Consider the following 13,622-nt stretch of genomic DNA (forward strand, 5'->3'; position numbering starts at 1 on the left):
CCCAGGATTGTATGTTGCCTCCCTGGTGCAAGGGTCAAGGATGTCTCTGAGTGGCTGCAGGACATTCTGGAACGGGAGGGTGAACAGCCAGTGGTCGCGGTGCACATAGGTACCAACGATTGAGGTAAAAAACAGGATGAGGTCCTACAAGGTGAATTTAGGGAGTTAGGAGATAAACTAAAAAGTAGGACCACAAAGGTAATAATCTCTGGATTATTATCAGTGCCACGTGCTAGTCAGAGCAGAAATAGGAGGATACTTCAGTCGAATACGTGGCTTGAAAAATGGTGCAAGGGGAGGGATTCAAATTTCTGGGGCATTGGAACCAGTTCTGGGGGAGGTGGGACTGGTATAAACAGGACGGTCTGCACCTGGGTTGGACTGGAACCAATGTCCTAGGGGGAGCGTTTGCTACTGCTGTTCAAGAGGATTTAAACTAATGTGGCAGGGGGATGGGAACAAGAGCAGAGAGACAGAGGGGTGTAAAATGAGGGTAGAAGCAAAAAGTAGTAAGGCGAAAAGTAAAAGTGGCAGGCAGGCAAATCCAGGGCAAAAAGTGAAAAGGACCACTTTTCAACATAATTGTATAAGGGCTAAGCGTGTTGTAAAAACTATCCTGAAGGCTTTGTGTGTCAATGTGAGGAGCATTCGTAACAAGGTGGATGAACTGAATGTGCAGATAGTTATTAATGAATATGATATAGTTGGGATCACAGAGACATGGCTCCAGGGTGACCAAGGATGGGAGCTCAACATCCAGGGATATTCAATATTCAAGAGGGATAGACAGGAAAGAAAAGGAGGTGGGGTAGCATTGCTGGTTAGAGTGAAGAATAATGCAATAGAAAGGAAGGACATTAGCCTGGAGGATGTGGAATCAATATGGGTAGAGCTGCATAACACTAAGGGGCAGAAAACGCTGGTGGGGGTTGTGTACAGGCCACCTAACAGTAGTAGTGAGGTTGGGGATGGCATTAAACAGGAAATTAGAAATGCGTGCAATAAAGGAACAGTAGTTATAATGGGTGACTTCAATCTACATAAAGATTGGGTGAACCAAATTGGTAAGGGTGCTGAGGAAGAGGATTTCTTGGAATGTATGCAGGATGGTTTTCTGAACCAACATGTCGATGAACCAACTAGAGAGCAGACCATTCTAGATTGGGTACTCAGCAATGAGGAAGGGTTAGTTAGAAATCTTGTCGTGCGAGGCCCCTTGGGGAAGAGTGACCATAATATGGTGGAATTCTTCATTAAGATGGAGAGTGACATAGTTAACTCAGAAACAAAGGTTCTGAACTTAAAGAAGGGTAACTTTGAAGGTATGAGACATGAATTAGCTAAGATAGACTGGCAAATGATACTTCAAAGGTTGACGGTGGATATGCAATGGCAAGCATTTAAAGATCGCATGAATGAACTACAACAATTGTTCATCCCAGTTTGGCAAAAGAATAAACCAGGGAAGGTAGTGCACTCGTGGCTGACAAGGGAAATTAGGGATAGTATCAAGTCCAAAGAAGAAACATATAAATTAGCAAAAAAAAAAGCGGCACACCTGAGGACTGGGAGAAATTCAGAGTGCAGCAGAGGAGGACAAAGGACTTAATTAGGAAAGGGAAAAAAGATTATGAGAGAAAGCTGGCAGGGAACATAAAAACTGACTGTAAAAGCTTTTATAGATATGTGAAAAGAAAAAGATTGGTCAAGACAAATGTAGGTCCCTTACAGTCAGAAACAGGTGAATTGATCATAGGGAACAAAGACATGGCAGACAAATTGAATAACTACTTTCATTCTGTCTTCACTAAGGAGGACATAAATAATCTTCCAGAAATAGTAAGGGACCAAGGGTCTAGTGAGATGGAGGAACTGAGGGAAATACATGTTAGTAGGGAAGTGGTGTTAGGTAAATTGAAGGGATTAAAGGGAGATAAATCCCCAGGGCCAGATGGTCTGCATCCCAGAGTGCTTAAGGAAGTAGCCCAAGAAATAATGGATGCATTAGTGATAATTTTTCAAAACTCCTTAGATTCTGGATTAGTTCCTGAGGATTGGAGGGTGGCTAATGTAACCCCACTTTTTAAAAAAAGGAGGGAGAGAGAAACCAGGGAATTATAGACTGGTTAGTCTGACATCGGTGGTGGGGAAAATGCTAGAGTCGGTTATCAAAGATGTGATAACAGCACATTTGGAAAGAGGTGAAATCATTGGACAAAGTCAGCATAGATTTGTGAAAGGAAAATCATGTCTGACGAATCTTTTTTGAAGATGTAACTATTAGAGTGGATAGGGGAGAGCCAGTGGATGTGGTATATTTAGATTTTGAAAAGGCTTTTGACAAGGTCCCACACAGGAGATTAATATGCAAACTTAAAGCACACAGTATTGGGGGTATGGTATTAATGTGGATAGAGAACTGGTTGGCAGACAGGAAGCAAAGAGTGGGAGTAAACGGGACCTTATCAGAATGGCAGGCACTGACTAGTGGGGTACCACAAGGCTCAGTGCTGAGACCCCAGTTGTTTACAATATATATTAATGATTTAGACAAGGGAATTAAATGCAGCATCTCCAAGTTTGCGGATGACACGATGCTGGGCGGCGGTGTTAGCTGTGAGGAGGATGCTAAGAGGATGCAGGGTGACTTGGATAGGTTAGGTGAGTGGGCAAATTCATGGCAGATGCAATTTAATGTGGATAAATGTGTTATCTACTTTGGTTGCAAGAACAGGAAAACAGATTATTATCTGAATGGTGGCTGATTAGGAAAAGGGGAGGTGCAACGAGACCTGGGTGTCATTGTACACCAGCATTGAAGGTGGGCATGCAGGTACAGCAGGCAGTGAAAAAGGCAAATGGTATGTTGGCATTCATAGCAAAAGGATTTGAGTACAGGAGCAGGGAGGTTCTACTGCAGTTGTACAAGGCCTTGATGAGACCACACCTAGAGTATTGTGTGCAGTTTTGGTCCCCTAATCTGAGGAAAGACATTCTTGCCATAGAGGGAGTACAGAGAAGGTTCACCAGATTGATTCCTGGGATGGCAGGACTTTCATATGAAGAAAGACTGGATCGACTAGGCTTATACTCACTAGAATTTAGAAGATTGAGGGGGGATCTTATTGAAACGTATAAAATTCTAAAGAGATTGGACAGGCTAGATGCAGGAAGATTGTTTCTGATGTTGGGGAAGTCCAGAACGAGGGGTCAAAGTTTAAGGATAAAGAGGAAGCCTTTTAGGACCGAGATGAGGAAAAACTTCTTCACACAGACAGTGGTGAATCTGTGGAATTCTCTGCCACAGGAAACAGTTGAGGCCAGTTTATTGGCTATATTTAAGAGGAAGTTAGATATGGCCCTTGTGGCTAAAGGGATCAGGGGGTATGGAGAGAAAGCAGGTACAGGGTTTTGAGTTGGATGATCAGCCATGATCATACTGAATGGCAGTGCAGGCTTGAAGGGCCGAATGGCTACTCCTGAACCTATTTTCTATGTATGACAAACAGAACCATATACAGTACTCCAACTGAGGTCTAACCAATGTTTTGTAAAGTTAATCTGTAACTACCCTGCTATATATTCTATGAACAGCCCCATAAGCCTTCTTTCACCAATGCAAGCTCTCCCTAGTGTGCAGGTAAGTGGTAGAATTTGGGGAAATTGATCGGAATGTGGGCTTAATGTAGTATTAGTGGTTGATGCTCAACATAGACACTGTGGGCTGAAGGGCCTATTTCTGTGCTGTTTCTCTCTAAGTATGCCTCTTGCCTTCCTAGCTTCTCTCCATATTTTCCTTATTGAATAATTAATATCATCTCACAGCCTAGAACAATCCTACCACTATCAAAGACACCACTCATCTTCACATCATTTACAAACTTACTAATCACAGTGAGTAGAGTTGCCGCCACACAGCACTCAGCAGAGATCCATGTTCAATATCCCAACTGTACGGGTGCACGCTCACCCTGGAAAATATTGCCCCCCTTTTATATTTTGAGAGCCACCACTCTAGGTGAAAGCATCGATGATGTGCACAGTCGCCCATAATGCACCAGTACAGGCTCTGGTTCATTGAGGAAAAGGATATTGAAGGTCAAGGCCTCAGACTTGGCACCAAATTGTTACCTATTGAGTAGCAGTGATCCCAGCACTCCTATATTGCACTTTTGAAACTCGTACTGCTTAGAACGTGCTCCTCAAGGCACTTGAAAGAAATCAAAATGTCACCACAATAGTCACTGAAGGATGAGTGAAACAACGTGTGCCCATTCCCAAACTCACCTCCCAACACTGAGGCCCAGATTATGCTTGGCCAGATCCAGTGTGCTAACCACATGGTTTCATGCCCAACAGCAGACTTCCAAAACCCTCTAGTTCATCCCAGTCTGAGGTTCTGAGGCGGCTGATGAGCCCACAGTGGAAACAGCAGACTCTTCAATACATGGGGCTGATGGACTGGGCTTGTGGAGTACCCTTTCTGCTGTTTAATCATCGAGTGTCCAGACAAAGAGTTTGAAATGTACTTTCTGTGTGCTCCACTGTGTTCTGATGCGTGGATGTAAGGTTCTCGCTGTCACCCTGTTTGCTCGAGCAAAAATGTTGAGTGCTTGTGGGCCAGAGATTTACAGGAGTCAATACAACAACTGCGTTTCTGCAAGAAGACTTTAAGTAGACTCGAGTCTTTTCATCTGATAATCTCCTCCAACACTGGATGTTGTTTCAACATTTTTCTTTGAATGTCCGCCATGAAAGGACAGATTTAACAAATGTTCTCATGATAATAAAGCTAAACGTCATGTCTTTGCACACCCATGAGTGACCACACTGAAACATGTCTGGATTGTCATTATTGTCTCCATGTTTATCCAACCATTAAAATGTTTTTAAGTTGATTATCTTCAATGTTGTACAAGTACACCTGTGCCTACCATTGCTCTCAAAGTTTCAACGTTGAATATCTAGAGTGCAAAGAGTTCAAAATGTACTTTTAAACTGTGTAAACCATGTAAATGTAGCTCCTGGACTGGATGACAATTGATTAAATGCCAGTATAGCTGCCATATAACTAGATTCTTCACAAAGAATTTTTTGAAAACAATATAGTTTTTCAGCTTTTATTAAAAAGTACAATTAATTTTTCCCATGTTTTGTTTACTACTTGGCCTGTGTAGCTGGCTGTGTCCTTTACTGTAGGACACGGTGGCACCTGCAATTTCTGCACCAACTCTTGGGAAGGATGCTGGTCATTACAGCTGCTCTGCTGGGGGTTTCACTAACCTTCTGCCACGATTGCCATCGGCTACCAGGAAGATCCTGTGGAAATTTAGGGCCCTGGAATCTACTTGTGTAAAGAGCAAGTGTTATGTATACTGATTAAGAATTATGGATTCTAGAAAAGTAAAACACAGAAACAGATTCTTTGGCCCACACTGTTGTGCTCTACTAATTGAGTTAATAACATCTAATTAAACAAGTTCCTTCTACTTGCACAAGGTCCATATCCATCTATATTCTGAATACTCTTGTGCCTACCTAACATCTTTATCGTGTCTGTCTCCTCCACCATCCTGGCAGAGTAGTTCAGGCATCCACTGCTCTCTGTATAAAAGAAACTTGCCCCAGATACCTCTTTTAGAATTTTCCCCTCCCACCTCAAAGGCAAGCCTTCCAGTCTTAGACATTTCAATCCTGTGAAAGAGATATTGGCTGTCTACTCTACCTATGCCCCTCATAATCTTAAAAACTCCCATCAGGTCCCCTGTTAGCTTCCACCGCTCCAGGGAAAACAACACTAGATTGTTCAACCTCTTACAGCACACATCATCTCGTCCAAGCAGCATCCTGGCAAGTCTCTCCAAAGCCTCCACCTACGTCCTATAACGGGGTGACCAAAACCAGAGTTTCATAAACCCACAACATAACCTCCTGTCTCTTTAACTCAGTGCCTCGACTTATAAAGGCGAACATACCGTACGCTTTCCTTTCCACTCCATAAACCTATGTGGCCACTTTCAGGGAGTGACGGACTTTGGACCCCAAGATTCCTCAGTAGATCAGTGCTAATAAGGATCCTGCCAGGAACTGCAAATTTTTTCTTTACAATTTATCTCCCAAAGTGTACCGCCTCACACTTGCCCAGATTAAATTCTGTCTGCTATTTCTCCACCACATTTGCAACTGATCTATATCCCACCCTATTCTTCGTAAATCTTCTACATTATCCACAATGCCACAAGTCTTTCTGCCATCTGAAAGCTAACTAACCCACTCATCGGCATCACTTATATATCACAAACAGCAGAGGTCCGAGTAGTAGACACCATTAGCTAAAGATCTGCAACTGGAATAAAAGTCCCTTTGACACTACCCTCTGCCTTGTGTGGCAAGCCAATTCTAAATCTAAATGGTCAAGTCACTGTGGATCTAACTGAATTTACAACCACTTCATCCTTGAAAGCGTTTGTTGCATCTGACAGCAAAATAACTTTCGAAAAGATATGCCACATTCTTATTAATGAGTCCATTTGCTGTGGACAAATTCAACATTGAAGGTAGAAGATAAAGTTATATTTGGAAGGATATTAGAGATTGTTAAGAGCACCAAATTTCTTGGTGTTCACCTGACAGAGAATCTCACCTGGCCCCTCAACACCAGCTCCATAGCAAAGAAAGCCCAGCAGCGTCTCTACTTTCTGTGAAGGCCGAGGAAAGTCCATCTCTCACTCCCCATCCTCATCACATTCTACAGGGGTTGTATTGAGAGCATCCTGAGCAACTGCATCACTGCCTGGTTCAGAAATTGTACATCTGGGATCGCAAGACCCTGCAGCAGATAGTGAGGTCAGCTGAGAAGATCATCGGGGTCTCTCTTCCCACCATCACAGACATTTACACTACACGCTGCAACCGCAAATGAAACAACATTATGAAGGACCCCATCCAACCCTCATACAAACTCTTCTCCCTCCTGCCATCTGGGAAAAGGCTCCAAAGCATTCAGGCTCTCACGACCAGACTATGTAACAGTTTCTTCCCCCAAGCTATCAGACTCCTCAATACCCGAAGCCTGGACTGACACCTTGACCTACAGTCCTGTTTATTATTTATTGTAATGCCTGCACTGTTTTTGTGCACTTTATGCAGTCCTGTGAAGGTCTGTAGTCTAGAGTAGCTTTCTCTGTGTTGTTTTTTTTTTATGTAGTTCAGTCTAGTTTTTGTACTGTGTCATGTAACACCCTGGTTCTGAAAAACATTGTCTCATTTTTACTATGCACAGTACCAGCAGTTATGGCCGAAATGACAATAAAAGTGACTTGTTTTTTTTTCTCCCCTTCACCGTATAAATGAATTCCAAACAATGTACACACTGTAGAAAGTCTTGTAAACTAGATACTGTTAAGAAAACCATGAGGACAGAATGCATGATGGTTCTCTCTATATGTATCAGAATCACAGGACATTACTGAGAAAGGCAGATACAAACTTGTGACTTTGAACTTCAGCAGCAAAATACTGCCATAACTGAACCTAAATCTATTCTCCATGCCATTCTTTAGTTGAAAACAGTGATCAAGGCCCTCAGTCCAGTAAGCAACAGATTATACTGTAACTTGCAATTGTAAAACCTGATATTCAAGATTAGAAACAAGGCGCTAAACCAACAATAGAAATTGAGGTGGAGTGTAAAATGATACTCATTCAGCTGTTTTAGTCTGCAGCCTCAGCAAGTATATACCCCACCAATTTCTGTTCTATATTTCACAGCCACACATTTCTTATGGTACCTAAAATAGTTTCTCTTGCTTTTGGTCCATTTGGTGCTCTCTTTTTACAAGAACTTTAACCATCGGAAGCACTCATCTATGTTCCATCCCTCATCATTTTAATGTCTGCATCCAGTCAGTCCTTAAAATCCTTTGACAAAAACTGCTTGATGTCTTCAAGCCTGCATGTTTTACATTTACTCATATTAGATAGCAACCCTGTGAATCTTAATCCTGTGCTCTCCATGATCTCAACGTACTTTGTAGAGTGTGGTGAAAAACTTCAGATATCGTGTCATTGAAGTGTGGTCTTGATTCCCCATTATATACAAACATTTATTCTTTTGCTCACCATAACACTTCGTATTCCACTGTTTTTCCACTGTCTGATTCACATAAAGTGAAACTGTGCATTGATTATCTGAATTCCCAAATCTATCTGCTTCATCCTCCATCCAAAATATAATAATTCTTGTTTCCAAACATATGACATCAGATTTATTGACAATGAATTTCACACCTTTTGCAAGTTTCACAGCTTACTAAGCATTTCTACAATTTCTTTTGGTCTTTGATATTGATGCACCATCAATAACTCTCGGAGACTGGAAGTGAACAATAGGCTTTTATTAGCAGCAAAAAGGAAGCACGACATCTTGGAGACTGAGGGAGGAGCAGTGCCTCCAATCGCCTTTGTACAGGGGTCTGTGGGAGGAGCCACAGGAGCAGTCAGCAGAGGGGCGTGTCCAGACAGGTATATGTAGTTCACCCACAGGTACCACGTCCATTATTTCACCATTGCAGATATGAATGAATATAGTCTGTAATCTTATTGCCAAATCACTGATTTGAGAGCCAAAAACCTAAAACTCAGAGGGAAATCATTATTTATTTCTGGTGACTTAAGGAAACTCAACAGAAAATAGAACAAGCACCACACACAAAATGCTGGAGGAACTCCGAAGGTCAGGCAGCATCTATGGAAAAGAGCATAGTATCCATAGATACTGCCTGGTCTGCCTACTTCCTCCAGCATTTTGTGTGTGGTGCTCAGATTTCCTCTTGTTTGAGAAAGTAGAACAAACTGGATTTCCATCTGAGTTATCCACAAAAATATCTCTCGTTCTAAGTGGAACTATGTGGTAGTGTGTGAGTCTCAGCTCTTTGAACACAATATTACAGGTGAATGATACAAAGATTCATGAGAACCATCCAAAATCTGATCTCTCTGTACATCAGCAACATCTACACCAACCCATGCACAGACTTAGCCATAAATATTTCATTTCATTGAATATTTGTTCTAACGCTACTGTCTGTAATTAATCTAATGGAATATACTGTACTATGCAAAAGTCTAAGGCACATACTGTGTGTGTGTGTGTGTGTGTGTGTGTGTGTATATATATATATATATATATATATGAGTGTGTATAGCGTGCCCAAGTCTTTTGCACACTACTGTATTTACTGTATTTGTCAACGTGGAGCAGAGAGTGAGTTTGTAGATCTGACAGGAACAAAGGTTGTTGGGAATGGTGAGGGTGGAGCGCCATGGAGGGATGTGTGACAGTTGGCAGAGAAAGGGTGCCAGGGGCGAAGGGTGGCATGGGTGCAGATACACCCAGCCCTGAGACACCAAGCAAGGTCACTTGATTCCAAACAATTGGTTTATTGATCATTACAGAATGTCTCTGGTGCTTCCTGCTCCCTCTCCTCTCCCAAACCACATTTCACCTCTCCCTGCCCCCTTCCCGCTCTCTGGTTTATCATCACTCACATTTGACATCAAATTTGTTCATGAAAAACAGAACAGTGCAATACGTCAAATTACTACTGTACTGTGCAAAAGTCTTAGGCACCCTAGCTTTATACATAGGCCTAAAACTTTTGTACATTACTGTATACTTAGTAATTCATGAATATCAGTAAACATTTTGTTATTCTTACTATCATGTAAAATTCTTCAAAAATGTTTGAAAGAATTTGTGTAAAGTCAAATTTCTGTAAGTCGGGGGGGTGGCCGGTGAGAATTAAGTTCTCGAGCTGAAACATTTTGTGCTACAGCTTATGAAAGAGATCCGCAACTCTCAATACAAAATAGAAATATAAAATACAGAATAAAAAATGTTATTGGTACATTACATCATGCCTCTAACAGTTCATATGCAATATCCCTTTACTTAAGAGTCAGCAGAAGATAATTTTTTTCCAAAAACATGACAAAGCTCTATCCTCAAAAGCAAATGGCAAATTATTCTACCAAATACAGGCTTTGTTTCTAATAATTACTAGTATTTAATATTCATTGGCGATGCTTCCATGGGGTAACCATTATGTTGCATCATTACATTTATCGCAGAGATACCAATCTTTACCATCTTAATTCTTTCTAAATTAATTAACATAACATCAGTATGGTTTGATGATAGTTTAGTGCATGTATCTTTCACATTTCAGAGAAACAACCCCATCTTCCCTCAGGAGGCTTGCCAAACTTGAAATCATGAAAGAACATATTATTAAATTAATCACTTCAGATATCAAAGCGTGAATATGATCTGCAATTACAGTTTATAGAATGTAACTAGGGAATGATGGCCTATTACAACTGCATGCAATTTTAAAGCCATTCTGACAGATACTAATTCAAGCAAAATTAATTTCCTTTCTCTGTCACTATCCCTAAGGGACTTGGAATCAAGGCTTGATAACAATGTCAATTCATCGGTGAGGCATTTCAGTTTGACTTAAGTATAAAGCTTCATATGAGCTTGGCATTTAAAAGAATTTGCCATCTGTTTGTTTAAGATGTGTCATAATGCAGAAAGCAAGGCTGATTCAGTTTATGGAAACTAATGACCTTAAACAAAATGAAAGGATGCAGTTACAACATAAAAGGTATGTTGTAGACTACATCATCTCCCCAGCATTTCAATGTGCTGGAAAAAGTGATGTGAAGTTGTATAATGTGGATTATCTTCTCAAGATTATAAGACCTGGGAATATGGCTCTACATCATTCACTTGATCTTAATCTACGCCTCCATGGAATTGATGAGAATAATTTCAAAGTGGCAGCTATGACTGAGAATAGATGGTGGGTTGTGGGGTTTGTGACAGAAGAGGAGTCAGACTACCAGCAGGAAAGAAAACAGCTTGATAATGTAATTAAGAATTTGGAGGTGAGGGATAAACATATAATCAGAGGAGAGGGGTGACAGACAGCTGCTGAAGCCCAAAGTACCCATGAGACCAAAAACAGGAAAGATCTACCCCACCACTGGCCAACCATTTTGACATAATGTTTTAACTGACCTATGAGGATCTGCTCTGTTCAGAATTTTTGCCCACCATCATCAACAGAAAGTTGGAATCGATAGGTTCCTTAGTGAAGCTTGTGGGAAAAAAAATGCCCTGATTATGAACATGAGAAAACCTGCAGATGCTGGAGGAATGCAGCAGGTCAGGTAGCATCTCTGCACTCTGCTGAGTTCTCACTGAATTATGATCTCTTCAGTCCGACTCAATTTGTCAGTTAAATTAATCACACGCAAGACATTCAAGCTTTTATTTTAACATGAATTCCATAAAACCATAAGACATAGGAGCAGAGTTAGGCTATCTGGCCCATCAAGTCTGCTCCACCATTCAATCATGGCTGATCCTTTTTTTATCTCCTGCTCAACCCCAGTTCTCGGCCTTCTCCCCATAACCTTTGATGCCATGTCAAATCAAGAACCTATCAATCTCTGCCTTAAATACACCCTCGCCTCTACAGCTGCATGTGGCAACAAATTCCACAAATTTACCAGCCTTTGGTGAAAGAAATGTCTCCGCATCTCTGTTTTGAAACAGCGTCCCTCTATCCTGAAGCTGTGTCCTCTTGTCCTGGACTCTCCCACCATGGGAAACATTCTTTCCACATCTACTCTGTCTAGGGCTTTCAAAATTCAAAAGGTTTCAATGAGATCACCCCTCATCCTTCTGAATTCCAGTGATACCCAGAGTTATCAAACATTCCTCGTATGATAACTCTTTCATTTCTGGAATCATCCTTGTGAACCTCCTCTGGATCCTCACCAACGTCAGCACATCTTTTCTGAGATGAGGGGACCAAAACTGTTAATAATACTCAAGTTGAGGCCTCTTCAGTGCCTTATAAAGCCTCAGCATCACATCACATACATCCATAAATCATATTCAAGTGAAATGAGTGTCCAAACATGATAAGTAAAGTTGAATATACTAAACTTCATTTAAAAGACTCAATAATGTTAAGTAAATACAAAATCCAAATTTTCTATATTTCCTTCATTTATTTTCATTCATTTATAAGGAGAATATTAAGTAGAAAAGTCAATGGATAAATTACTTGGAGAATATTTCCAACTGGAGAAGTAGCCTTGCACAATTTAAAAAGATGAAATTTGTTTATTACAATGGGAAATCACTTGGTAACGTTGATAGTCATGATGCAGTTTTTGACTGTTCACATACACACAGATTGTATTAATCTACCATTTAACTGCCCAGTGGAGACAAGCAGAGTGCAGAACCTGCATGTTTAAATGAGCTTCACAATTACAATTGTCTCTGCATTTGCTGAATTAAACATGGAAGCAGCTGCAGATTTCTGAGAAAGCTGAAGAAAACATTGGGACAAATAGAAATTCCAATACACAACCTCCAGGGACACAGAACTTCTGGATTTATGTGAAACTTGCTATGATTCTATTCTTTTATTCCATTTGAAAATGCAAGCTACAAGCAAGCTAAAAAATAAAAAAATACAGCTTTCATCAATTCCTATCAAGCTAAACTTCCTGAAGCCCTTGGATTCTTTTTCACTTGGTCTGAACACCATTTCCTTCCTCCTTCAGCTGTATTTCCTGACATGGTCTTATCAGTGGCGAAAATTATGCAGGATGGGCAGCATCTGGGTATTGACCAGTCCAAATATATGTCTGCTGTTTCACTGATTGAAAAGAATAAAGGCTAAACTGGGATTTATTTCTGATAATTTACACAACCTATAGTTTTTTTTGTTCTTTATCTTGGAAATTGATTGGTACAATACTTGGTACTATGTCACAAAATTGGCTTACACTAACCATGTCATTTCCTGTATTCTTTGTGGTACCCTAAAAGTACTGGGACAGTGTTAGTCTATAATTGTAATCATTGACAGGACATACAGGGAGGTAGTTATAGGGCACAGGCAACTGGGTGACCATCAGAAAGGAGAAAGAGTATAGGCTGCTAGTGCCATTCCCCTCTACAACAGGTATATTGCTTTGGATACTGTTGGAGGCAATGACCTAACAGAAGGAAATCAACAGGGGTCAGATTGCTGGCACTGAGTCTGGCCCTGTGGCTCAGAAAGGGAAGAGGGTGAAGAAGACTGCAGTAGTAATAGGGGATTCCACAGACAAGAGAATCTGTGAATGTGAAAAAGACACCTGGATGGTATGTTGCCTCCCAGGTGCCAGGGTCTAGGATGTCTCAGATCAGATCCATTACATTCTAAAGGGGGAGAGCGAAGGTGGGAGTTGTGATATGTATTGGAACCAACAACATTTCTAAGGAAAAGGGAGGAGGCCCTGAAGACAGAATATAGGGAGGTAGGTAGAATACTGAAAATCAGGTCCTCTGGGGTAGTAATCACTGGATTCCTGCACATGCCATGCACCAGCGAGGGTATGAATAGGAAGATTTGGCAGATGAATGCACAGCTGAGGAATTGGTACAGAGGTAGTGTTTCAGATTTCCGGATCATTGGGATCTCTTCCGGGGAAGTTATGACCAATACAAAGTATGGGTTAGACCAGAAATCGAGGAGGAACAATATCCT

Source organism: Hypanus sabinus, chromosome 10 (genome assembly GCF_030144855.1).
Source record: "Hypanus sabinus isolate sHypSab1 chromosome 10, sHypSab1.hap1, whole genome shotgun sequence".
Lineage (NCBI taxonomy): Eukaryota > Metazoa > Chordata > Chondrichthyes > Myliobatiformes > Dasyatidae > Hypanus > Hypanus sabinus.